We start from the raw sequence: 25,366 nt of genomic DNA, 5'->3' as shown, positions 1-25,366 counted from the left end.
GAGTCTCTTGAAATTATGTTTAGATCTTATTAAAAATAAATAATCAAATAAATAAAATGACTGTGTAAAATAATTGCAAATGAAAATATAAATGGAGTCGGGTGATAAATGTTTCAAAATCCCTTTTAAAAAAAAATAATAACTTTTTATTCCTAAATTTTAACGATTTACTTTTATCATTTCAGATATTATTTTCTAACTGATTTTTTATTATTCTTTTTGTTCATTTTCAATATTTAAAAATCACTTAAAAGATAACACTTTATGTTGTAAAATAAGTTATCAAAATTTAATAATTAAAATATCATCATAAGAAAAAAGAGCACCTTAACGATCCCCATTAAATAATACTCACAAAAATATGGAAACTCCCTCGTTCTAAACATATTCACCAACCTCATCATTTTTCTCATTCTTTTTAGTGGTTTATGTATATCTTTTAGTATTAATGAAAATTATCCATTCCTTTCATGAGATTTTATCTAGTCTAACACATTCAGTTAAAGAAAAATGTAACGTCCCATTAAATTAACAAACATAATTACGGAAACATCGCATGAGATAACATATAGTGCAGTCCTGGAGTTTAAGCCCAACTCCTTACAACATAAGACGCACCATGGTGCCATAGGAAAACCGGTTATAAAGTTAAAAAGGAATATAAAGAGATCATAAGTCAAATGAGTACATGGGTCGTAGCCCTAAGAAAAGCCCAACAAAATAAAACATCAGGTCCAGCCCAGGTGGACTATGCAACGGAATCATCTCCCCTCTGTTGGCCACGAGTACCCCTCGCCTCTGCTCGTATCAATAATTTGATGATCATCGCAAGAGTAGAAGGATAACATACAAGGCATTCAAACAAGAAAGGGTAAGCTAAAGCCAAAAGATTTCATCAATATAATCAAGTACATTTTCACAATCCAATACACACATATCAACCAAGCATGTTATGACTTCTCAAACAATACACTAAGACTCGACTCGACTCATCCGGATACATATAACCTGGTCGGATTCAGTGGATGCTTGCACTTGTGGTGGATACCTCTGCTCACCCCCGAGCTGCTCACCCCCGAGCTATGTGTAAGTGTCACAATGAATCAATTTCCCTCACCATAAGGTTAGCCTTTAATGAATTTCAGGCCTCCTGCTACTCTCACCACAGGATTCAGTCTGCTTTAGGTGAGACTAACTGACTCCTTAGAGTGTCAGGATGCAACCTTACCTTGAATCCTTACCAAGTTATACAGATGGGGCACCACCATGGACACCCACTAACAAGGGTCATGGAATTATGTCCCGACCACTGAAGCACGACCCCGAAGATCTCACCTAGAGATCCCAAGGAATTACGCACTGACACGGACCAATCATGCTCAATAAATCAAAAGGAATTAACCTGCATATACATTTACATATCACACCAGCTCTTTATAGTTTCTCCTCTTTCATTTTCCCGGTAAATCCATACCCATCTATCATTCTTAAACCATAGTGGTGAATTTCATCTCATGCCAATACCATGCTACTTTAATACCAACCATCTTATTTATTTCTCATGCCAAAATCACACAATCGCAACAATCAAGCTTGTAGCCACAGCTCATCTCATGCATCTCCTTTCACAAGCCTCATACATTATATAGAGTACAACATAAACCAAACATTTAATTTAGCCAAACAAGAAAACAGTGTGACCCGCAGCGAATCTCGCTCAAGCTAGGAGCTCTCGCTCAGGTGAGAGGAGTGCCCTCGCTTAGGCGAGATCGCGACAGGGACGCTGGGAGGCTCTCGCATGGCTCGCTTAGGTGAGCCTTCTCGCCTGAGCGAGACAACCCATTGCCCAAAGGTGAGGTTCCTCGCTTAGGCTAAAACAGAAGCAACGTGCCAAGGCTCTCACGCGTGCTCGCTTAGGCGAGCGTCTCTCGCCTGAGCGAGATGGTGCCTCGCTCAAAACAAGAGCTTTCGCCTGAGCGAGAGCTCGAGTGTAGCCTTGGCCTGTTCCTGCAAGTCTCGCCTAGGTGAGACAGGCTCGCTTGGGCGAGTGTATCAAACCTCGCCGCTGTTCCTCTCTGCCAAAAACACATTTCCATACCCAAGCAATAATACCAACCATACCATACTCCCACAGCAACATATAAGCACGAAAATCACCAAAACACAACCAAGGTAACAACCATTGCACCAAACAAGAGGGTTCTAGCTTCCCTTACCTGGAAAACAAGCTAGCAGCTGGGTCCTTGGGTACGAACAATGAACGCAACAACTCTTAGAGTGGATTAGCGAGTTGGAAACAGTGAAACCAGTTCAAAACGAGCTCACCATGACTGACCCTAGTTGAAACCACGAAGAAGGAACTAAATGGAACTAAGGTACGAGTTAGAACAGACTTACGTGAAGTGGGGGTCCGGTTGGAGTTCACTTGGAGAGGGTTGACGACTAACCCTAGTAGAGCTCTGAAACGGAAAGGGAGGCAGTGTTTAGGTTCATATTGCAAAAGTGATACTGAAAGGGAAACCCTAGCAGCTTTAGGGCCTTAGCACCCTATGGGCCAGCCTTTAGGCCCAACAGATTAAGGCCAGCCCTTAAACATTAGGGTAGAGAAATGAAACTGGGCCTTACAAAAAAAGTATTTAAAATTAGATTGGATGAATTGATAATCCCATTTTATTTTTAAATCTAATCAGTTCAACAATTTTTGTCATTTAGTTTTAAATATTTTTTAAAAAGGTATAAATACTTTAAAATTGAAAATAATATGTTTTTAAAAACCATTTTAAAAGTTTGTAACAAATCAAGGTTTATTTAAAATAGATTAAAAAAATATATAAAACTATTTCACTTGAAAAACATTTTGTGTAATTTGGGTTTAAATAACAAAGTTGAAATGAATATCCACTAGAGAAAAATCACATTTTATAACGAATTTTTATACAAGTTATAATTCATCCTTTATAATAAGTGATCAAGTAATAAAATTATCAATAAGATAGCACTTTCTGTATTGGCGCGGCTCAATGATTTGGAAGGCCTCAAGCAAACATAAAAGTGAGACTTTTTATTTAAAATTTCTTTTCCGAGTTTGTTTTGATGCAAAAATATTTATTAATCCGTTTAATTTATAAGTTTCATTTAACATTTAACATTTCATTTAACATCGTTGATCTTAGATAAGTTTTTATTATCTTTAGCTTTGAGAAACTTCTTTTAATTGAGACAACTAATACATGAATTATTAAAATTATTTTATAAGCTATATATAAAACGAATGAATTAAAACAATAAAATTTGATTCTAGTTGTCAAGAAAATAAATTCAACAGTAGACTTGTAGTATCTTAAAGTCTCAAGTCTCTTTTTCATTCTCAAGCCTTAACTTTTTCACAAACATGCCAGGGTTATTTATTTTAAGATGAATCATTAATAAAAATAATTAAAAAATTGTTAATCTTCTTAACTCGATAGTAGGTATTTTTTCCCTAAACTTTAATTATCTTCCTACAAAACACCTAGTTTTGAATTATGCTCCAACTAATCTATTATCCACTACAAGACTAAACCATAATCTAATTAGTAGTTTTGTAGAAAAATTCAGTTCCTTGTCAAGATATGAAAAAAAAAACTCTCGAAACTAGTACATCGAAAAGTACTGAAAAACAAAAATTGGGAAAAAGTAACGCATTTCTAATTCTAATACAAATCCAAAATAGAACAAAAGTAACAACAACACAAATAGAAAAGAAAGACATACTAACCAGAGATGAGGATCAAAAAATTGGTACACACAGTAACATGAGATTCAAGTGATTTAAAGAATGTAATATGGCAAAATCCTAAAAAAATGTACTCTTAAAAGATAAGAAAGGAAGAAGAGGCAAGAGAAGTCACAAAGATAAAAGAAGAAAATATAATTCAACTTGATTATAAGAGAATAAAGATAACTAATCATTCTCTTTCTTGTAAAAAAAGTTATAATTTACTAAAAAAGCTATTTCTATTACTAGTAAAATATTTTTTTGAGGTCATTTTTTATCTTAAACATAATTTTATAATTAGTTTAATAGAAGTATATTAATTAGTACTAAACAAAAATTTGAGGCCTTTTTTTCTCAAACAATTTTATAATTAATTTAAAAGAGAAATGTTAGTAGTAAAAAAATATTTTTGAGGTTTTCTTTTTTTTAGGCCTAAAATGAGTACTTTACTTGCTTTACCCCTGAGTCAGTCTTGTACACCTATAGTAGTAATAATCAGTATATACAGTGGACGTGGTTACATTTTTGTAATAAAGAAGAAAATTTTTTATACTAGTACTAATTATAACCAGTATAAAAAATGGTCGTGATGACATAAAAAATAAAACTTTTTATATCGATTCTAATTATAATTGGTATAGAAAGTGGGTGTAGTGTCCTTTTTGCAATAAAGAAGAAAACTTTCTATATCAATTCTAGTTATAATTGGTATGGAAAATAATTTCTTATTTTTTTATTTGTAAACACAGAAACAAAGGGTTCTCAAAGTATTCTCTCTCGTTTAGGGTTTCTTTATGCATGCCATTCTCTCTTAATAACTCCTCCTCATTACCGCTACAACTTGGTCGGGGCATCTTTGCCCTAAAAACATTGTTTGTGTTCATTCTAGAGCAAACTAATAAAGAGAACCTAAACCTTGTATATGTTGAGAGACATTACCCTCTTTAGTAAGCATAAACTATAGTATGATGATATATCTTAAGCAAGGATGTTGTTTAAAGAATATTCGCATTAAGCCAAGAGTTACTTGTTGAAATAATACTTGGGTTAGGCCAAAAGTGGTTGTGGGCTGAATAAATATTTGGATGGTGTCAGTCATAAGTGACCCATTATTTCAAAAGATGAGTTATGTTGACTTAATTGATGACCTGTGGTGTATGTTTTGCAAAGATGTGACAAGAGTAACTTTTGTGCACATTGAACTTACAACAATAAGTATTTGTTACGGTTGTAGAAATTTAGTTATTACCTGAGATGCATTTGTAGAACTTACAGTGATGTGTGATCCTTAGTGGACATCTATTAATTACATAACATGTTTCGTGCTTAGTGGTTTGACTATTAAGTTCATGAAATTGAATGTAGTATGTGTGTTATTTAGGAATTTTTATTATATGAATTCAATGATTTGATGGAACAAGTTGTTTGATAGTTGTTTCTGCAAAAGTTTTTGGATGCCATGAATTTTTAGATTACTATATTAGGCCATAAGAACTCCATTATTTCAAACGATGAGTTATGTGGACATAACTTATGACCTGTGGTGTATATTTTGCTAGCATGTGACAAGTGTAAGTTTTTTGCACATTGAACTTGGAACAATAAGTATTTGTTACAATTGTACAAAATTTGTGATTACCTAATATGCATAATTGGCACAGTAGTCAGAAATGGAAGTTTTGTGAAGAAAGTTTACTCTAGTTGATTAGTTATTACTCATGTGCAAATAAATGATGATCTCCTTTTCCATGCTTGGAGTAGGCATTTCTATTATTGCTTGTACTTTGTCAAGATCCACTTCTATCCCCTTTTGGCTAATAATGAATCCCAACAACTTTTTCGATTTCACACCAAATGTGCATTTAGCTGCATTATTTCGGAGTTTGAACTTTCACAACCTTCCAAACAATCTTTTCAAGTTGACAATGTGCTCTTCTTCAAATTCAGATTTAGCGATCATATCCTCCATATAAACTTCAATCTCTTTAGGGTTCATGTAGTGAAAAAGGGCCACCATCACCCTTTAATAAGTTGCCCCAACATGCTTGAGACTGAATGACATCATCTTATAACAAAATGTTCCCCACAATGTAATAAAGGAGGTTTTTTCCATATCCTCGAGGGTCATCTGGATCTGATTATAACCTAAGAAGCCATCCATAAATGAAAATTATTCTTTGGACTGACCTGATTCAAGTCTCGATAATCAACACACATTCGAACTTTCTCGTCCTTCTTGCTACCCATTGGGGATATCTTGCCCCAGCTAAAAATCCAACATCAAATTGTTTTTTTTACTTCTTTAATTTTCAAGGACATCTTCGATTTCATTCTCCTTAATTTTTGTAGGACCGAAGAACATTCTAGCTTAAGTAGGAGTTTGTGTTGCACTATGTCAACATACAACCTTAACATATCATTATACAACCAAGCGAACATATCTTTGAACTCCCTCAATAGACCACACAATTGTTCATGTATTTCTTTCTTCACAATAGTGCCAATTTTCACCTATTTTTTCCTCATCTACATCTCTCAACTTGAGTACTTCAACATCCTATTGATGGGGTTTTATTTCTTTAGCTTATTGTTCCACTAATCTCAGCATTTAAAGGGGAGGGTTTTCAGTCATCCTCATGATCATCTTCCATATTATCAACAGGGTGCTCAAAATTAGGAATATTGACATTAATATTTTCAAAACATTCATCATCATATTTGCATTATTTGAGTTTATAAAACAGATAAATGAACAAAAGACGATGAAAAACATAAACTATAGATGATTTTAGGGTTAAATATGTTTTTTGTCACACTAAGCATACAAGAAAAATGTTAGCCCATAAAGTCATGAATCCTATAGCTCCGAGTAAAGCAATAGGATAAACTAGAATTATAACATTTTCTCCAAATTAAACATCATGGGTAAATTCTTTATCTCCCAATTGTTCAGTTGCACGTCTAGAAGTCAAGACCACACAAAGTTTGAGCTTTCAGATCCACATCCATCTTTGATTGCCGATATCTGACTAGTGTTAATCCATCCAGCACCCTGGAAGCTCTCCTTGATGTCACATATGCAAATCTTCCCTACCTTTAGTTCTCACCCTTCCATTCGAACCATGCTTCTCTCCTTTTTTTTCTTCCACCAGCCTTCTCTTGTCCTCTTTAAGCCGTATTTGTTTTCAATGACCTCTAAGGGTAGTGTCGACCCTTGCTCATTTTTACCAAACCCTTTTCCGTACTAGTAACCTTCTTTTAACATAATCTTGGTCATCGTAAGGGAAGCACAAGATATGTGTGGGTTTATTAAAAATGGTTCAACATATGTATTTCACACAATTTCCAATGATTGAAAGGTTATCTCAAGAGCTCCCTTCATTGCTTCAACATAACAAGCATATGGGGGCCCTTCATGAGGAGATCCCCATTTCCTAAGACTATTACCAGTTTATCACCCATGCATATTTCGACTTCTGGTGTAGTGTTGAGGGCACCACTACCACAAAGTGGATCCAAGGGCGGCCGAGCAAACAATTATAAGTTAGGAGAATATCCATGACTTGAAAAGTTATTTGGAAGACGCATGGACCAACATGAACTGGCAGCTCTATTTCTCCCATTACTTCTCTCTTTCTTCCATTGAAGGCCTTCACAATCATGACGCTCGACTTCATGTGACACTATCACATGACAACTTTTCTAGTGTTGCTCTTGGCATCACATTTAGTGAGGAACTATTGTTAATTAAAACTTGTGCCATGACATGGTCCAAACATTTCATGGATACGTGTCAAGCCTTAATGTGTCCTCTACCTTCAACAGGTTTTCATCATCGATATATTTTTATTTTTGAATCCGACAAGGATATACCTCATTCCTACGTATTTTCATTCAAAATGAAAAATCAGAGAGCTCGTAGTTTTAAATGAAAAACTATTTGAGAAATTCTTTAATTTTTATTTAGTTAACTCGATGAAGACTAATCTCGCTCCTACGTATTTCTATTCATAATGAAACATCAGAGATCACATAGTTTTTAAAAAATATTTTAGAAATTGTTGATTTCATTCTTTAATTTTTATAATTTTGAAAACCTTTTTATGTTTTTTGGTATTTTAAATTATTTGAAGATGAGTGTTACGTGATGTGAGTGGTCGAATAGACATTAAAGTTAATTAAAGAAAACTATTTTTTATTTTTATTTCTTTATATTTTTTTTATATGTTCTAGAAAAAAAAGTTGAAAATTGGTGTCACGCGACGTGCAGAAACTAAAAGAAGCTAGGAAAAATATATTTTATGATTTTTAAAATAAGATATTTATGAATAGTGGAAAATAATATTCCTAAAACAAAATGCCAAAGTTAGGTGTAAAAAAGAAATACTTACAATATTAAAAGGAAATATAACAAAAATTGGGAATGCATACATCAAAAGAGAAAATAGTGATACTGATGTACCTTCTAAACTTTTCAATTCCTCTTCCTCTCCATTAATCTTACTCCTTTATTAACTATCTTTTCTCCTATTTTTTTTTTTTTTTTTGCATCCTTTCCTAAAATCCTAAAATTTATGTATTTTTTTCTAGGAGACGTAAAAAGGTATGTCTGTGTGTTAGTAGTAATGAGAAAGAAAGGAAGAGAGAAGTGTAAAAAATATTTTCTTTTTTCCCTTTTTCATATGAAAAACTGTGTATATACACACATTTGTCATACCAATGTAATGCTAGCCTTATTATACTGGATAATACATAGAATGAATCGATCATTATATGTGCACATTACCATAATCAAATAACAATACATCAGACATTGCTTCTAATTATCTTAATCATATAACTATTTTCTTTGTGTAAAACAAAAGTGATAAAGAAGTCCAGAGTGAGGATAAAAAAAAAATTGGACAAAAAAAATAAAAAAGAAGGTGTAAAAGGAAAATAGAAAAGGAAGATTGAAAACGTTAAGCAAGGATAGGAGTTGTAATCACAAAACTTTTTTTTTAATTTACTTTTTTCTTTATTTTATTTTTTATTTTTTATATTTATATATTTTTTATTTTTTATTTAAATGATTTTTTTTTAAATATTAATGTGAGAAAAAATGAAAAATAAACATATCTTTTTTATAAAAGTGTTTTAATTTGAGAAATGTATTCAATTCTTTATTTAAACATAAAATATGAAAAAGAGTATATTTTAGAAAAATATATTAATAATATATGAATAAAGAAAACAAAAACAAAAATGAAAAATATAATAGTAAAATAAAAATATCAAACAACAAACATGTATAAAGATTAATATTAATATTGGAATATGTTTTTCTCAACGGCCCCTTTTTCTCTCTCTCAAGAAATAAAAAAAAAAAAAAAAATCTAACAACACGCATCACGTCTTAGACAAACACCTGCAAACAAACATTAATACTGTTTCAAGATTCACACTACTCCAATTTTCGATGGCAACAGTACCCATCTCTTAACTTTTTCCGTTTTACATGGCATCACCATCAAGTATTTTTGAACCCATCCATCTCCTCCCATCAACCAAGACAGAACCTCAAGCTGCCCTACCAAACATTATTCTTCCTCTGCACACCTTCTTGAGCCCAACACGCCAACCCACACACGGTTGTTTTTCTACCAGATTCAACACCACACATGCGTATCACATTTTTTCTTCATCCTTAACTTTTATCCCGTACACGACCAGCTTCATCCTTCTCCTTCCTAAAATTTTCTTTTCTCCGATCACCACTCATCTCGTTCTCCAAAAATCACACCATTCCGGTGAGTTCCCGACGAGACCAGCAACGGCGACGATGGAGTCCGTACCGCATCCACCCGAGAGGAGTGTGAACACAGAATATAGGTAAGAATGCTTTCTGAATTTGTAATCTCAAGTCTGTGTTGTTTATTTCAGAGGATTACAGTATTTAAATAGTTTTGCAGAAGATAAAATAAAAAAAAACTGCTTCCCCACTCTGCCGCAACTCATGGGAAGCTTTTCTGAAAAATCGGGTAGCTAATATATAGCTCCCTCAATCCCTAAAGAATCGGTCAGCATAAGACCGTTTATTTAAATAAAATAACTCACAAACGTAAATATGCAAATAAACATAAATCCACTAACAATCCCTCCCTTAAACTAAAGCTTTAAGCTTTTAAACTTTAGTTCTGATGCTTCAATCATGCCCAACATACTTCTGATCTTCACAAATTGCTCCAGCTTGAGTGGCTTAGTCATTATGTCAGCTATTTGATTTTGGGTGCTGCAGTGGCTCAACTTGATTTTTCCTTCTCTGACAAGATCTCTTAAGAAATGAAATCTAACATCAATATGTTTGCTTCTGCCATGAAATACTGGATTTTCAGATAACTTAATAGCTGAATTACTGTCACACAGAATTAGAATGAGTTTCTGTTCTTTAAAACCAATGGTCTCCAAAATTCTCATGATCCAGATGCATTGACATGCACATGAAGTTGCAGCTATGTATTCTGACTCTGTAGTAGATAACGTCACTATTGGCTGCTTTTTGGATGACCATGAAACTGCACCTGTTCCTAAGGAGAATACGAATCCTGATGTGCTCTTCCTATCGTCTATATCACCTGCATAATCACTATCTGTATAAGCCACTAGTTTTATATCTTCTCCTTTCTTGTAGAATATTCCAAGCTCAGTAGTTCCCTTTAGATATCGTAGGATTCGTTTGATAGCATTCCAATGAGTCTCTGAAGGATTAGCCATGAATCTGCTAATTAGACTGACCGCATACATCAAATCAGGTCTGGTTGCAGTCAGATACATAAGACTTCCAACTGCTTGTTTGAAGAGCGTGGCATTTGCCTTAGTTTCTGTATCCATTTTGGATAACTTGGTTCCTGGAACTATTGGATTCTTTACTGCATTGCACTCTATCATATTAAATCGAGCCAATACTTCCTAGGCATATTTTCGTTGACATATGAAGATACCATGTGTACTCTGCAAAACTTCAATTCCCAGAAAATACCTCATCTTCCCCAAGTCAGTCATGTCAAACATCGATATCATAGAATTCTTAAACTCATTACACATGCCTCTATCATTGCTAGTGTAAATTAAATCATCCACATATAGACTTACAATAAGAATTTTACCTTCCTTTGCTGACTTTGTGAACAGAGTATGTTCGCAAAAACATCTTTCAAAGCCATTATGTAAGAAGTATGCTTCTATTTTGTTGTACCATGCTCTGGGTGCTTGTTTGAGCCCATAAAGTGCCTTCTTTAATTTGTACACCTTTTCTTCCTGTCCCTTTTCTATGAATCCAGCTGGTTGTTGAACATATATCTCCTCCTTTAGTTCTCCATGGAGGAATGCGCTTTTCACATCAAGTTGAAAAATAAGCCAGCTATTTTGTGCAGCCATAGATAGAATTATGCGAATAGTGTCTAATTTGGCAACTGGTGCAAACACTTCTGTGTAATCCACTCCATAGTGTTGTGCATAGCCTTTTGCAACTAACCTTGCTTTAAATTTTTCAACCTCACCGTTCTCCTTGACCTTGGTTTTGTAAATCCACTTCACTCCAATTGGCTTCACTTCTTTGGGAGCATGAGTTAATTCCCAAGTTTGGTTTTTCTCTATAGCCTCTATCTCTTTCACCATTGCTTCTCGCCACTTCTTGCTCTTAACAGCCTCTTCAAAGGTTACTGGATCAGTTTCTGCTACTAGCATAGCATTAGTATTGATGTCATCATATATGCTTCCCCCTTCTTCATAGTCTGCCATCCATACAGGTTTTCTTCTATTTCTTCTCGCCCTCCCTTCAGTTGGGACCTCACATGTTTGAGTGTGAGGTTCGTTTCTGATAGTTGCTCCTACAGTTTTTGGTTCTGGCTGCTGCTCCTCGTTGTCGGATTCAGATTGTGTATCAATGTCATCTTCTCTTTCAGCAATTTCTTGCTGTTTTTCTGCTCCACTCTGCTCCCACCTCCAACTTTTATTTTCTTCAAATATAACATCCTTGCTGATTATTATTTTCTTGTTGACTGGATCAAAGAGTCTGTATGCCTTGGATTCATCACTGACTCCAAACAGAACACATGGTTTGCTTTTGTCATCAAGTTTAACCCGCTGCTGATCTGGTGTGTGGACATGAGCTAGACACCCGAACACACGAAAATAATCAACAGATGGTTTTATTCCACTCCATGCTTCCTCTGGGGTCTTATCCTGGATGGCTGATGTAGGGCTTCTATTCAGAATGTGTGCACACCATTTTGTTGCTTCTGGCCAAAAGATTTTTGGAACCTGTCTTCCAATTAGCATAGAACGAACCATATTCATGATGGTTCTATTCTTTCTCTCAGCAACTCCGTTCTGCTGCGGAGTATAGGCAGCAGTCAATTGCCTTCTTATTCCGTGATTTCTGCAGAAATCGTCAAATTCTTTTGAAGAAAATTCTCCTCCTCTATCTGTTCTTAAACAGATAATACTTTCTCCAACTTCATTTTCAACTAATGCTTTGAAGCTTTTGAACAAAGAAAATGTTTCAGCCTTCTCACTTAAGAAATATATCCAAGTTTTTGTTGATAAATCATCAATAAAACTTAGAAAATATCTCTTATTGCTGCTTGATGTTGGTTTGATTGGCCCGCATAAATCTGCATGAATTAGCTGCAGTTTTTTTGATGCTCTCCATACTCCTTTCTTGGACATAGTGTTCCTGTGTTGTTTTCCTGCCAGACATTGTGTGCAAATATTTTTAGGGACTGTAATTCGAGGCAAACCTGTCACCATTTGTTTAGAGGCAAGGGTGTTTAAGCCATCATAGCTTAGGTGTCCGAGCCTGTTGTGCCACAATTGAGAGTTGTTTTCTACATTCATCTGGAGACACGTATCTATTCCCATGGCTGCTGTCAGTACAAACATCCTGCTAGCATTCATTTGAACTTCACATATTTCTCCTTTCTCAGGGTGTGTAATAGTGCAAGTATTGTTCTGAATTTTAATACTCAGCCCTTTTTCCTGAAGTTGTCCTATACTCAATAGGTTATTTTTCAGTTCAGGAACATAGTACACATGTGTGACAATATGCATCAATCCATTCACCTTCATCCGAATACTTCCTTTCCCCATTACAGCTATATGGGTATCATTTCCCAGCTTTACTTTGCCTCTAAAATTCTCATCTAATTCTGAAAACCACCCCTTGTTGCCACTCATGTGGTTGCTGCACCCTGAGTCTAAGAACCACTCATTCTTCTTTACTTCTTTGCTTTCTGCGATAGCCATTAGTAAAATTTCTTCCTCGTGTTCTTCCTCCATTTCTGCATAATTTGCTTTCTTCTCCCACATAGGACATTCATATTGAAAATGTCCAAGTTATGACATTTGAAACATTCAACTTCATTCTTGTTGAATGTTTGCCTCCCCCTTCCTCTACCTCGGAAGGCTCCTCTTGCTCTCCCTCTTCCTCTTCCTCTTCCATCAAACACAGTTTGCATAACTTGCTCGACTTCCACTGAGTGTGTCATTCTCTACTCATGAACTAATAGACTACTTTGCAATTCATCTATAGTCATGGTGTCCAAGTTATTGGATTCTTCAATTGAGCATACTACATAGTTGAATTTTGTTGTCATAGACCGTAAAATTTTAGCGGTTATGACACTTTCTTGCATATTCTCTCCTACTGCTTTCATACTTTTGGCTATCTTTAAAGTGCGGCCAAAGTAGGAATTTACTGTTTCGTTCTCCTTCATTTGCAGTGTCTCAAATTCTTTGCGTAAGGCTTGCAATTGCGCACGTTTCACCCTTGTGGACCCTTGAAATTTCTGTTTCATGGAATCCCATATATTTTTGGACGTTTCATCATTTAGAATTGTATCCAAAATTTCTCTATCAATTGCTTGATAGAGATAATTTTTCACCTTCAAATCTTTGAGTTTTTGTTCTTCCAGCCGTTGGAGTTCTGCTTCTGATGCTCTTGCCTTGTTTGGGACAACATCAATACCGTGTTCCACCAAACTCCAATACTCCTTAGAGCGCAGGAAATTCTCCATTAATTTTGCCCAATGGTCATAGTGACCATCAAACTTTGGAATGGCGGGTTGAACGTATTTGCTTGGTTCAGCCATTTCAGGTATACCCAAAACTCACAGTGTATCACTCTTCCCAACCCCAATTCAGAAAGCAGAACTCTCTAGTGTTTCTCTCTCTCCCTCTCACGATCTTTCACGGTAGCTTTCTTGGTTCAGACCCCTGTGAAGGAGCTCTGATACCAAATTGTGAACACAGAATATAGGTAAGAATGCTTTCTGAATTTGTAATCTCAATTCTGTGTTGTTTATTTTAGAGGATTACAGTATTTAAATAGTTTTGCAGAAGATAAAATAAAAAAAAACTGCTTCCCCACTCTGCCGCAACTCATGGGAAGCTTTTCTGAAAAATCGGGTAGCTAATATATAGCTCCCTCAATCCCTAAAGAATCGGTCAGCATAAGACCGTTTATTTAAATAAAATAACTCACAAACGTAAATATGCAAATAAACATAAATCCACTAACAAGGAGCACCATCTTCTTCCCATCATCGCGCGCATCCCTCTCGGCTCCGGCGAGATTCTAGCGAAGATCTCACCGGCGACGTTAATAGGAGTCGTGAAGCTCATCCTCGGGAACATCCCCTGCACGTCGTTGCACTGCGAAGTTGTTCCGTGCAATCACTCAGCTCGCCGACGATTAGAGTTCGCGCCCTTCTTTCCGCCCACCATTGCACGAGTCAGCAAGCGGAGAAAGGGCGTTTCGATTCCAAGTAACCATCCTATCTCTCCCTTTCTCTGATGCATTTTCCTGTCTTTTTTTTTGGATTCATTAGTGTGATTTTTGTTTGCTTTTTCTACTGGGCAAATCATTAACGGAAATTACGAAATTAAGCAGGTTTTTTTAAAATTATGGAGATTGGTAAAACGTGCAGTCACACGATTTCCTAACACAAAAATCGTGTTCTCTTGAACGTTTTCCCTGCGAAGTGGGTTAACAAGTCAAATTGAGAAATTGTATAGGGGATGACGTTTCCTACCAAAGTCGTCAGGGCTCAAAAGGTTTTTAGATGAAATCATGGGGGGTACACGTTTTGTTGTCCTGTAATCGATTACCATCTAATCGATTACAAGTTGCATTCCCGTAATTCTGGATTCGTATAATTACACTTAATATAATCAATTACATACGTAATTTTGACATTTTTACTCCATTGCATTTTAATTGAATCTAAAGGTGGTATGGTTAAATGTGACGAAATAAATTTAACATCAAAAGCAATAAAATTAAATAAAACAGAGATAATAAATTAAGGATGAAGTTGTAAATAAAGTGTAATGTAACAAATTACAAGGTTCATGATGAAAACAAGTAATTAAAATCTAAAAAATTAACATTAACATAATGTAGGTTTAAGATGGTGGGGAGTGGCGATGCACGTATGTCATGTCTTTTTCGAGTCGATCAACCCGTGCATCTATATCATCAAATCAGGTACCCACAAAAGCATAGAGGTTACGTATCTCATGCATAATATCATTGAACATTATAGAGGTAGGATCCTGAACAGGGTGAGGTTGTGGGGACGATATCTGCTCGTCATGAATAGGCTGATGAACAATGTAACGCTTATGCACCCATTCATAATTTTGGTTTTTGACAAAACCAAATGAATGAATGAATGATTTTAGCACCAATCTGGTAATTCATGTTTCTCATAATGTTCATCTTCAACAGGAACCTCATATTGATCAAATATATTAGTAATGAGGTGTGGATATGGTAGAGGGGCATTGTCCCGTAAAACCCGTTTCATGTAGTTCCTAACAAGATGAACCTAATTGATCTCCCTTCCAGTCAAGAGAGCTTACATCAATATGATGTCTTCCTCAGTGGCCTGTGCTAGATTAGTACAACGGGGCAGCAGACTATTTGCATTGTCACAACATATTATTCTTTTGGCATCATGACTTGAATAATCAACTTTCCATTCATCTACCATATTCCCCTCAAAGCACACATTGTGACTTCCCAAATTAGTCATACCAAAGAAGAAATTTGGATCTATTTGAATTGATACATTCTTCACTTCACTATGTATATCTCCTTTATCAGTAATGCACAAATTGGAATAAAAGACACAAACTAATTTCAGATAATAAACATCAACAGTAGTAAGGAATGGTAGTAAACCCAAATTGTTCAACACAACATAAAACTCAAAGTTCTTGCCATTGAAAAAGGCAACATCTAGGTATCGTGGTTCAATGATGTCTCGGTTGCAAAATTTGGATGAATGCCTTGCATCCTTTGGATGATTCTTCCATTTGGATGCTTTTGAATGATTCAATCTGTGGGTTATGTTCAAAATTGAAAATTATGAAGTTTAGAATGAACGAGATGCAATTTGGTTAAGAATTGAGGCTGATTCGTGGATGTGGAGGTGCAGGACAACGGCAGGCAGTTGGGAGAGAATGGTTTCACGCAGTTAAGAGATAGAAAATGTTCATTTTATAGTGCAGGACAACCTATAATCGATTACAGGGTTTCGGTAATCGATTATAGGGTTTTTGTAATCGATTACAAACATAGTATACGATTACATAAACATGTAATATGGCAAATGTCACTATTAATCGATTACATGGTACATGTAATCGATTACAGCGTAAGATTATTTGCTAAATGCCCTTGTTAATCGATTACAAGTATCCTATAATTGATTATAGTGTGAATTTTTGCCAGCAAAGGCACTTCTTAGTCGATTACTGAACTTGGTAATCGATTACAAGTCATTTTTCTTGACAGCTTATAATTTGGTTACTTATGAAACATAGTAAATTATTTTGCATATATCGTTTTGTTTACTTCGACACTGGAAAGGTTAAACAAATTCCATATATCAAATTACAAAACATAGTGAAATTACACTACACTCCCTTGAAATCATAAAGAAACAAAATAAGCAAAATTTTAGTGACTGAATACAATTAAGGAAATAAATTAGGGCAACCATCTATATTTTGTATTCCTGCGCTTTTCCACATATCATTCAGAATTGATATCTTCATATTGTTTAGAAGGTGTTAGTGGTCGAATATCTCTAGTTTGGATGAAAACCTCAATTTAGAAAGAAATGTGTGGTTTAACGGATCGGTCTAGACTTTTAACATGATTCCAGTGATTGATCATCTGTGATAAGTCAAAGTCACATTTGATTTCTGCAGTATCATGCACCAGGCGTCTGTTGCGTATTATCGCAGGTCGACAATAGTCAATTTGTTTAACTATTCTTCGGTTACTACATTCCACTAATTCTATTATGGTTTGTAATAATTGATTATAGGTGTAATCTTGTCTGATTGATAAGGTTTTCTAGCATCCAAATTGAATTCAAGACCAAAACCATAACTACTCTTTATGATCCCAGAGTCTCTTAGAGGTCCACCATAATAAATAATTGTTGGTAAAATTGAGATGGAGTTTGAGGATGAGGATGAGGTGTTTGGGATTAAAAGAGAAATAATTTCTTCAATAGATCTTGTAAACGTCACATACAACTCAATGATTGTGTTTAATGGGAAAGAACACTTAAATTGCAACATTTGAAAAACATCTTCATCGGTCTTCAATTTAAATGTCGCATACATAGTATGTCCTTCGGAGTGATGGTGGGGTCGTTTGAAGTAGATGTTGTTTATAGATGTGTTTAAGGGGCAAGTAATAGTTGCGCAGACTTTTTGTTTTAGCACGTTGTATCTGCAGTTGTATGGAATACGAAATAGTTTAGGACTATCACATATGAACTTCACTCCATCATCACAGAGTTTCATTTCATCGTTTGCAAATAAGGCCGCGAGGTAAGAATTTGTTAAATCTTGAGATTCGGTGATGCCAAATATTTCACTGGGAAAATTATCCATGTATGGGTTGTAAATGATGTTGGAATGGGCAAAGAAGATGGAAACGAATGATAGTTTTTTAGAGTTCAATTTGTGTAATTGATAGAGTGGCATGTGCATGGTATTTATAACCATTATTGCATACGTATAATTGAAGTGGTAAAATTTATAGAATTAAATGAAAATACATGAAGGTCCCATAATTAAATTTTTTTATTATACAATTATATTCATCAACGATGGTCGCCTATGCCACAAGTTGGCCTTCGTGTTGGTCGTCGGGGTCGTCTTTCAAGTTGTGGTGGAGTAGGGGGAGACTCACTTTCCTCATCAGTTTCTTTAACTTTGACGAATTGAGAAGCTTCATCAGATCCATGAAATGGCATTTCCGATTGATAATATTGTTGTGAAGAGGAAGGCCATCGGTATACTGATGGTAGAGTCCATGTAGATGTCCAAAACATTTGTGATGGAGCACTACCAAAGCTGGAAAATTATGGCACGAAGGAACTACCATACATATGGGATGGACCCGTGTCAAAGGTAGACGGTGGTGGGAAAAGACCATACGAAGTCAGAACCTGATGAGCAATGACGGAGGTTGCATTCCCTGGTCTCAATTTCCATAACCAGGCGTTTGATTTTGTGACTGAAGGAAGTAAAAAAAAGGTCCTATCAGTACGTTGCTAGTGATGTGAAGGCAGTTCAAGATATTGTTCAGGCATGTCATACTGATAGACGAACAATAATTAATTCACATCTTTCAAAATCAATAATACAAATTTAGAATTTTCAAATACAAAAAATATTGAATTCTCACTTCATCATTGGACAATTAGTTAACAAACGAAATGTATCGGATGGTATGAGTGATGTAACATTGCATGTACAATGATTTATGACGCAGATGGTCACTCTTGCTAAATGGTTCACCTCGAACAAACGAATCGTGACGATTATTCCATAGTGTTATATATCGATGATGATATTGTCTCCAATTAATATCCGCCCTTACTCGGAGATCAATTCTGTGAACCTCATCTAGGTTAATCGGGTCTGGTGGGATGCTCTGTCGCCAACCAAATTGTCTGACCACCTGGTCAACTTGGTAAAATTCCATAGTCGTAAAACAAATTAGAGGAACAAATGCTCGAATAATTTGATAAACATTTATGATGATTAAGCGATTCACCATTGGTTGGAAATAAGGTGTCCATAGGAACTGCAATAATTAAGCAAAATATTAAATAAACGAAAATACCAAGCTAATATGTACAAATATGTATAGGCACAAAACGTAATAAGGAACTTGTTTCGATTATATTTTATCAATTTTCTTCCGAAACTCGAGCACAACTATTTGGTCATGGAATATGGAATGCGTAAGTCGACACCACCTTACGCTTAAGGGGAACACTAAGCCAACCTCAATGTTGTCATCCATGACTAGTTCAATTTCTGGATAGATACATGTGAATCTCTCCCAGGCCCAACACTGTAGTAGTAACATGCATCCCTTGATGTTGTCTTGTGTGAACTTAGTATTGTGATCTAGTGCACGATACAAACAAGCCAACACTACTGCTCCCCAACTCAAGTTTGAAACATTAGACAAGTCTCTTAACAGTGACAAATACATAAAATGAACGAGACTAGTTGATGTATTTGACATCAACATACCACCGATTAGTATAAGGATGTGCATATTGTGCAATTGTGTCGTGGTTGGCGTTAGGCGGTAAGTCTGAACTGCCAGCCGAGGGCGACTCTAGAGAACTGGCGCCTAGCGGTGCTGAATGACCGTCAGACGGTCTGTAGTACGACTTTGCCTCGTAGTGCTTAGGCTACGCCAGACGATAGTGCAATGGCAATTTGTAGTGTGTGGTGTTTTGAATGGCTAGTTGTGAGGGTCTTTGATATGGGATATGTTTGCATGGATTATGAGCGAGGAAGTTCGTAATGGAGCTAGAAACGCGTTATGAATACGGATGGGGAGGTTTGTATTGAATGTACTCTTGTGTGGGGATATGAGCGGGGAGGTCTGTATATTCCGTGCTCACACTTAAAGTTGTTGCGAGCGGGAAGGTTCGTAACTAGATGTGTTCACGCGTGTTGGACTACGAGCGAGGAGGTTCGTAGAGTTGAACCATGAGCAGGCAAGTTTGTGGAAGCATATGAAATTTGTAAGACCATGGTTGAGGATGTGTTAATCTCATATAGGTTATGAGGTTAGGGTTGCCTATGTACCTTATAGTATGAGGGTTGTTAAAGATGGAATCTTGATAAGTTAAATTCTTTTAGGTGAGGTGTTTTTATTGTTGATTTTGCATGTTTTTTCCTGTTTGAGCTCACCCTTTCTATTTGTGTTTAGTGATGATCATGTGATTTGTCACACGGTAGCAGTTGATGGTTTTGGTGATGTTGGAGATGCATCCAGACTGAGTGAGGGCCAGAGCTTGGGGTTGATTTTAAAAAAGCATACTTTAAACAATTTGTATTTCTTTCAAGTGTGGATTTCTACTTGTAATAGAATAATTATGAGATATTGAGTTTTGATTTAGACGCGGATAAAGTTTTAAAATTTCCCGCGTTTTTGGGGATAATATTTATGTTTGAATTTATTTTCAATTATAATTTTCTTTATTAAGTAATATCCAATGAGGGTGTTATAGACTAGGTTGGACTCAACTAAGCTAAAGGTGGCCCGAAAGTGACTTAGCCCGGAACAAACCTAACTCAACTCTGGTCGAGGTGGACCTAAAATTACTCTAGCTAGCATAGACCCAACTTGACTCAGCCTAAAGTGGAACCAACTTTAGTCGCCTTAACATGGATCTGACTTGACTAATTCTATCATGGGCCCATTTAACTCGACCCAATGCAGGCCTTACTAGACTTGGTCTAAAGAGCATCTAACTTGACTTGGACTGAGGTGGGCTCGACTTGAGTTGGCCTGACGTGGGCTTAACTTTGCTTGACTTGATATAGGCTTAAATTAACTTACCCTAACATAGACTCAACTTAACCTAACCCAAGCCTTACCAAACACAACCTACTTGATTGGAACTAACCCAACCCTGTCCATACTGACTAAGGATCAATTCAAGTAGACCTTATCTTTGTCTTACTCAACTTGACCTAGGCATGACCCGACTTGACGAACATAAGTTCAACCCTACTTTCCTCGAAAGAAGTCAGGCATGCCTAAGTCTAACTTAACCATCCCAAAATTAGATAAATTAGATTTGGCCCAACCAAAACACAGTTTGACCTAACTTGTACCAACCTGTGATCGGCCTAACTTGAAATAGATCAGGCTGAGTTAAGTCGAGCCTAGACCTTATCTGTCTCGACCTGACTTGGACTAGACCTAACTTGGCTCCTCTTTCGACCAACCTCAAATGGTGTAGGCTTAACCTAACTTGATCTAAGTCCATATGTTGACCCTAACTCCTATAAATTTTGGTTGCATATTGATTTTATGAACTTTTTCTTATATGGGTTTTTTGGTCTTATAGACTTTTTTTGACACCAACGCATGAGTCACGGCCAAACCCCATGAGCTGGGCCAAAATTCACATGTCTAACTTTTGTAATTGTATGATTGTTGACCTACACACTCTCGTCCAAATCCTTCAATTATTGCATATCCCTTCATTGTTGCAATTGCTCTCGTCTAAATCCTTAATTATTACAATACCTCCATTATTGCAATTGCATGATTGTTTACTCATACACTCTCATAAGTTAATATAAAGTAATTAAATTTCAATTCAAATTTCAAAATTGCTTTATATGCATGACCTAATTGACACAATTACAATCTATTCACATATTTGTGATAGGTGGAGGACTTGAATCCAATTAGTATAATTGAAACTTGAGTACACTAAAACTATAGTTGCAATAACTAGAGAAGTAAAATTGAAATTAAACCCTGTATAAAAAACCTAACCAAATATGGGAGATGAATCTGTACAAGAAAAATATATACAAAAACAGGAATCTCGATCTACACTCAAGAGGAAGCAGTAATTTCTTCCATAGAGTCAGTATTTAACTCCTCAGAAGACACTTTCTTATAAGAGTAATCTCTTTCACAATAGAAAGCAGGTCTTTGAGGCAAGTTAACTATTGAACATTCTTTTGTTAACATTGATATAACATTAGACATTGTTGGTCGATCATTTGCATATTGTGCGACACATAAGAGACCCACATGAATATCTTTTCACTTCGTCAAGATCAAATGACTCACTCAATGATGGATCCACTAACCGGAGAAGTGCACCTTCTTTCCATAACTCCCATGCCTATCAATATTTTAGACAAATTAGACAAAGAAGAATAATATACAAGAAAAAGGAACACTTTTATAGTTATTTCACGTACATGTCCTATTAGATTAAGAGGGTGATCATCATCATAGAAGCTAGTGTTTCTTCTCCCACTAACGATTTCAAGCAGCAAAACTCCAAAGCTGTAGACATCAGATTTTGTAGAAAAAATTCCTTCCATGGCATATTCAGGAGACATGTAACCACTACAAGAAAAAGTAATTCATAATATGACAAAAGCAAACTTTATGTACATATTTTTGTGTTGGAAAGAAATAGTTTTGAGAGCTTACTAGGTTCCAACAATCCTACTAGTATTTGTCATGGATTCTTCCTGTGTAAACATTCTTGCCAATCCAAAATCAGAAATTTTTGGATTCATATTCTCATCAAGAAGTATGTTACTAGCTTTCAAGTCTCTATGAATTACTTTTAGTCTCGAGTACTTATGAAGATAGAGTAATCCTTGAGAGATTCCTCCTATTATATTGAAGCGCTTCTTCCAGTCCAAAACCTTGCCTCTGTCACAATCTTCTCAAGGAAAGGAATCATAAATATTCTGAGAATATATACTACAGACAAAGGTAACAAAGCAAAAGGACTTTCCTAAATTTCCCATCGCATGAAGCATATTGCAAAATTAAGTTGAGAAATAATTCTCACCAAATAGGTAGTAGTCCAAGCTTTTGTTTGACATGAACTCATAAATTAGAATCCTTTCCTCTTCATGAATACAGTATCCAAGTAGTTGTACAAGATTCGTGTGCTGAAGTTCACATATAAGGAACACTTCATTTTTGAATTCCACAATTCCTTGTCTTGATGTTTTTGAAAGTCTTTTTATTGCAACTTCTTGCCCAGAAGGAAGGATTCCCTAAAATACCAACGAAAAATATTACTGGACCTTTAATAAAGAAACTTCTTAATTAATATCACAAAATTAATACTTGGTTTCATATCACCTTATAAACAGGTCCAAATCCACCTTGTCCTAATTTGTTTTCAGGAGAAAAATCGTCTGTTGCCGCCAATACTAATGTATAGTGAAACACTTTTAGATTTTGTATCATCTTGAATTCTTCGTCAAAGCCTTTGACATCATCGAATCTATTTGGTGCTGCTAAATCTGCATTATTATTATGATTCTCCACACCTTTTCGTTTTATAACTAACCTTCAAACAGACGTTTTCTTTTCTTTATGGCAAGAGCAATTGCACAGATTAATAACAGAGCAGCTACTACTGATACAACAGTTATCCATATCCACATTTTTTTACCTGCATGAAGCATTCGGCATTTACAAACACAAGCTAAAGTTAAATATTAGTAACTTTTATGATACTTTAAAAGTTATAAACTAAATTAAAAGGGAAGTACAAGGAAGTTCTGAAATTCTGTAAGGTAAACACACCTTTGTTATGGGATTTGTTTGCAAGTACGAAAAACTTATTTCCCCCACTTGCAACATTAGTACCTTTCGTAGAGTTCCACTGAAAGAACACACAACCAGTTCCATCATCATCATCAAAGTATGTGAATCCAAAACAAGTGCAGTTTCTCCAGCACATATCCTGACAATCACTTAGGCCATAACTCGAATTTGCTAGATGGGTTGCCATGTTTTCATTGGGGTACCCTACCCTGCTGTCAAATACATCACCACGATGCCTACATAAGGGTATCTCCTCCCATCGTTGGCACCCTTCATCTTTGTTGTAGCCATAACACAGATCAGCCCTCGCAACATTATTATCAACACCATTCCGATTTATCAGCTGCCCAGTTTCTAAAAGCGCCCATATTGTAAGCTCTTCACTGAAAGTCGTGATTGAGAAGTAGCTTTCATTTTCATTTGAGACAATCACGTAATGTGTGTCGTGCATGAATCCACTGTTTCCCAGTTTCCCATTCGCCCAACACAATTTCCCTCTTCGCTTGATCATCAATTCCCTTTTAGTGGGTTCCCATTCAAGTTCAAATGCCCCAACACTTGGTTCTTCAGTAGTCAACCACGAAACTAGTGACCATTTATGACCACTCTTGTGATTCACACCTAACTTCATCCCAGGGAGCAAAGTATTAGTAGGGTAATCAAAACTTTGCCACAGCGTAGTGTTTGTTCCATTGGGGTGAAGTTGTTGCAGCACAAAGTTGCCTGTGTCCAACAAGGTGGCCACAGTGTTTTCGGAAGGTTGTGGTGAAGAATAAAGGATGATGGGTTCAACATGTTTGGATTCTATTTTCAGCACACCGGAGTGGCTTAGCAACAGCCTTGCATGCGTGTCAACAGGTTGATTTCTATTACCAATCCACACTTCCCAATTCTCCTTTTTGGGGCCACATATGAGCAAGTAATAACGGTTACTAATTTTTTTAAACTGAATGACATAATAACCGTTTTCAGAACTTAACAGGGTGGTGGACTTCAGTCTTTCTCCAGGCTTCAAACTGTTCTTTTCAGAGGTAACGTGGATACAAGTGATCCACAACCAGAAGCTCAAAGCAAGCACAAAATATTGAGGTTTAAAACTCACCATCTTCGCATACTGAAAGTTCAGACTGGATAGTTTAGTATCCCCGGATGTTGGAAGGTACCATCGTTTATCATTTAGGAGCAACGAGTGGTGCACGTTAACTAGCTTCAATTTCAAGTACATTCAGTAACTTTTTGCACTATGTTTTAGGGTAGATCCAAAATAAATAAGAGTACGGTCAAGTACGTTTTTAGTCATTTCTGTTTAAAATTTTAATACAAATGCATCATATTAGTATTAAGTTTTTTATATTATTTCACATATTTCTAATTTGGTATCTATTAGAAAATGGTTTGACACGTCAAAAAAATTATCATTCTAAACACTACGACAACCTTCACATACTCTTATTTTAGTGTCAAAAATATTGTCGTAAATTCGGTAACTTTTACAGTATTTTTAAAGGTTAGTTTAAAATTGAAAATTACTTTGTTTAACTACTTTAAAAATTTATAATAAACCAAGGTTTATATAGAACAAATTAAATAAAAAGTGGTATAGAACTTTTTCTCTTAAAAACTTATTTGGGTTAAATGAGAGAATATTTTGAGTGTTGTTCAATAAGGAAGTTGAGATGAATATGTAAGGTATAAACTCTTATGCAAGGATAATATATGTATCAATCATATTTAAATTCACACACTAACTTAACAGATGAACAGTGGATAACGAAACAAGAACTTTCTTTACTATAGGGGACCAAAATTTGTTGAGAATAATGGAGTAAACAAAAGTAAAAAAGCAACTTTCCAGCATTCCCCTAAGCCAAGTGGAAAGTTCAAAGTAGATTGAGAGGAAGCAA

The 25,366-nt window shown here is 35.7% G+C and overlaps 1 long non-coding RNA gene and 1 pseudogene across 1 annotated transcript; one reads left to right on the top strand and one right to left on the bottom strand.

Annotated features, from left to right (window-relative positions):
- Positions 1–9,052: 9,052 nt before the first annotated feature.
- Positions 9,053–20,295, top strand: LOC114169239 (uncharacterized). The gene is made up of 2 exons (XR_003600865.2): positions 9,053–9,628; positions 20,064–20,295. It is a non-coding gene; the product is annotated as an uncharacterized LOC114169239 (long non-coding RNA).
- Positions 20,296–20,435: 140 nt separating this feature from the next.
- LOC114170124 (G-type lectin S-receptor-like serine/threonine-protein kinase At1g67520) lies at positions 20,436–24,736 on the bottom strand (annotated as a pseudogene).
- Between the last annotated feature and the right edge of the window lie 630 nt (positions 24,737–25,366).

This window comes from Vigna unguiculata, chromosome 11 (assembly GCF_037176805.1).
Source record: "Vigna unguiculata cultivar grain cowpea cultivar isolate G323 ecotype 2 chromosome 11, ASM3717680v1, whole genome shotgun sequence".
Lineage (NCBI taxonomy): Eukaryota > Viridiplantae > Streptophyta > Magnoliopsida > Fabales > Fabaceae > Vigna > Vigna unguiculata.
The sequence above is the reverse complement of the archived record's forward strand: the minus strand, read 5'-3'. Positions and strand labels throughout refer to the sequence as shown.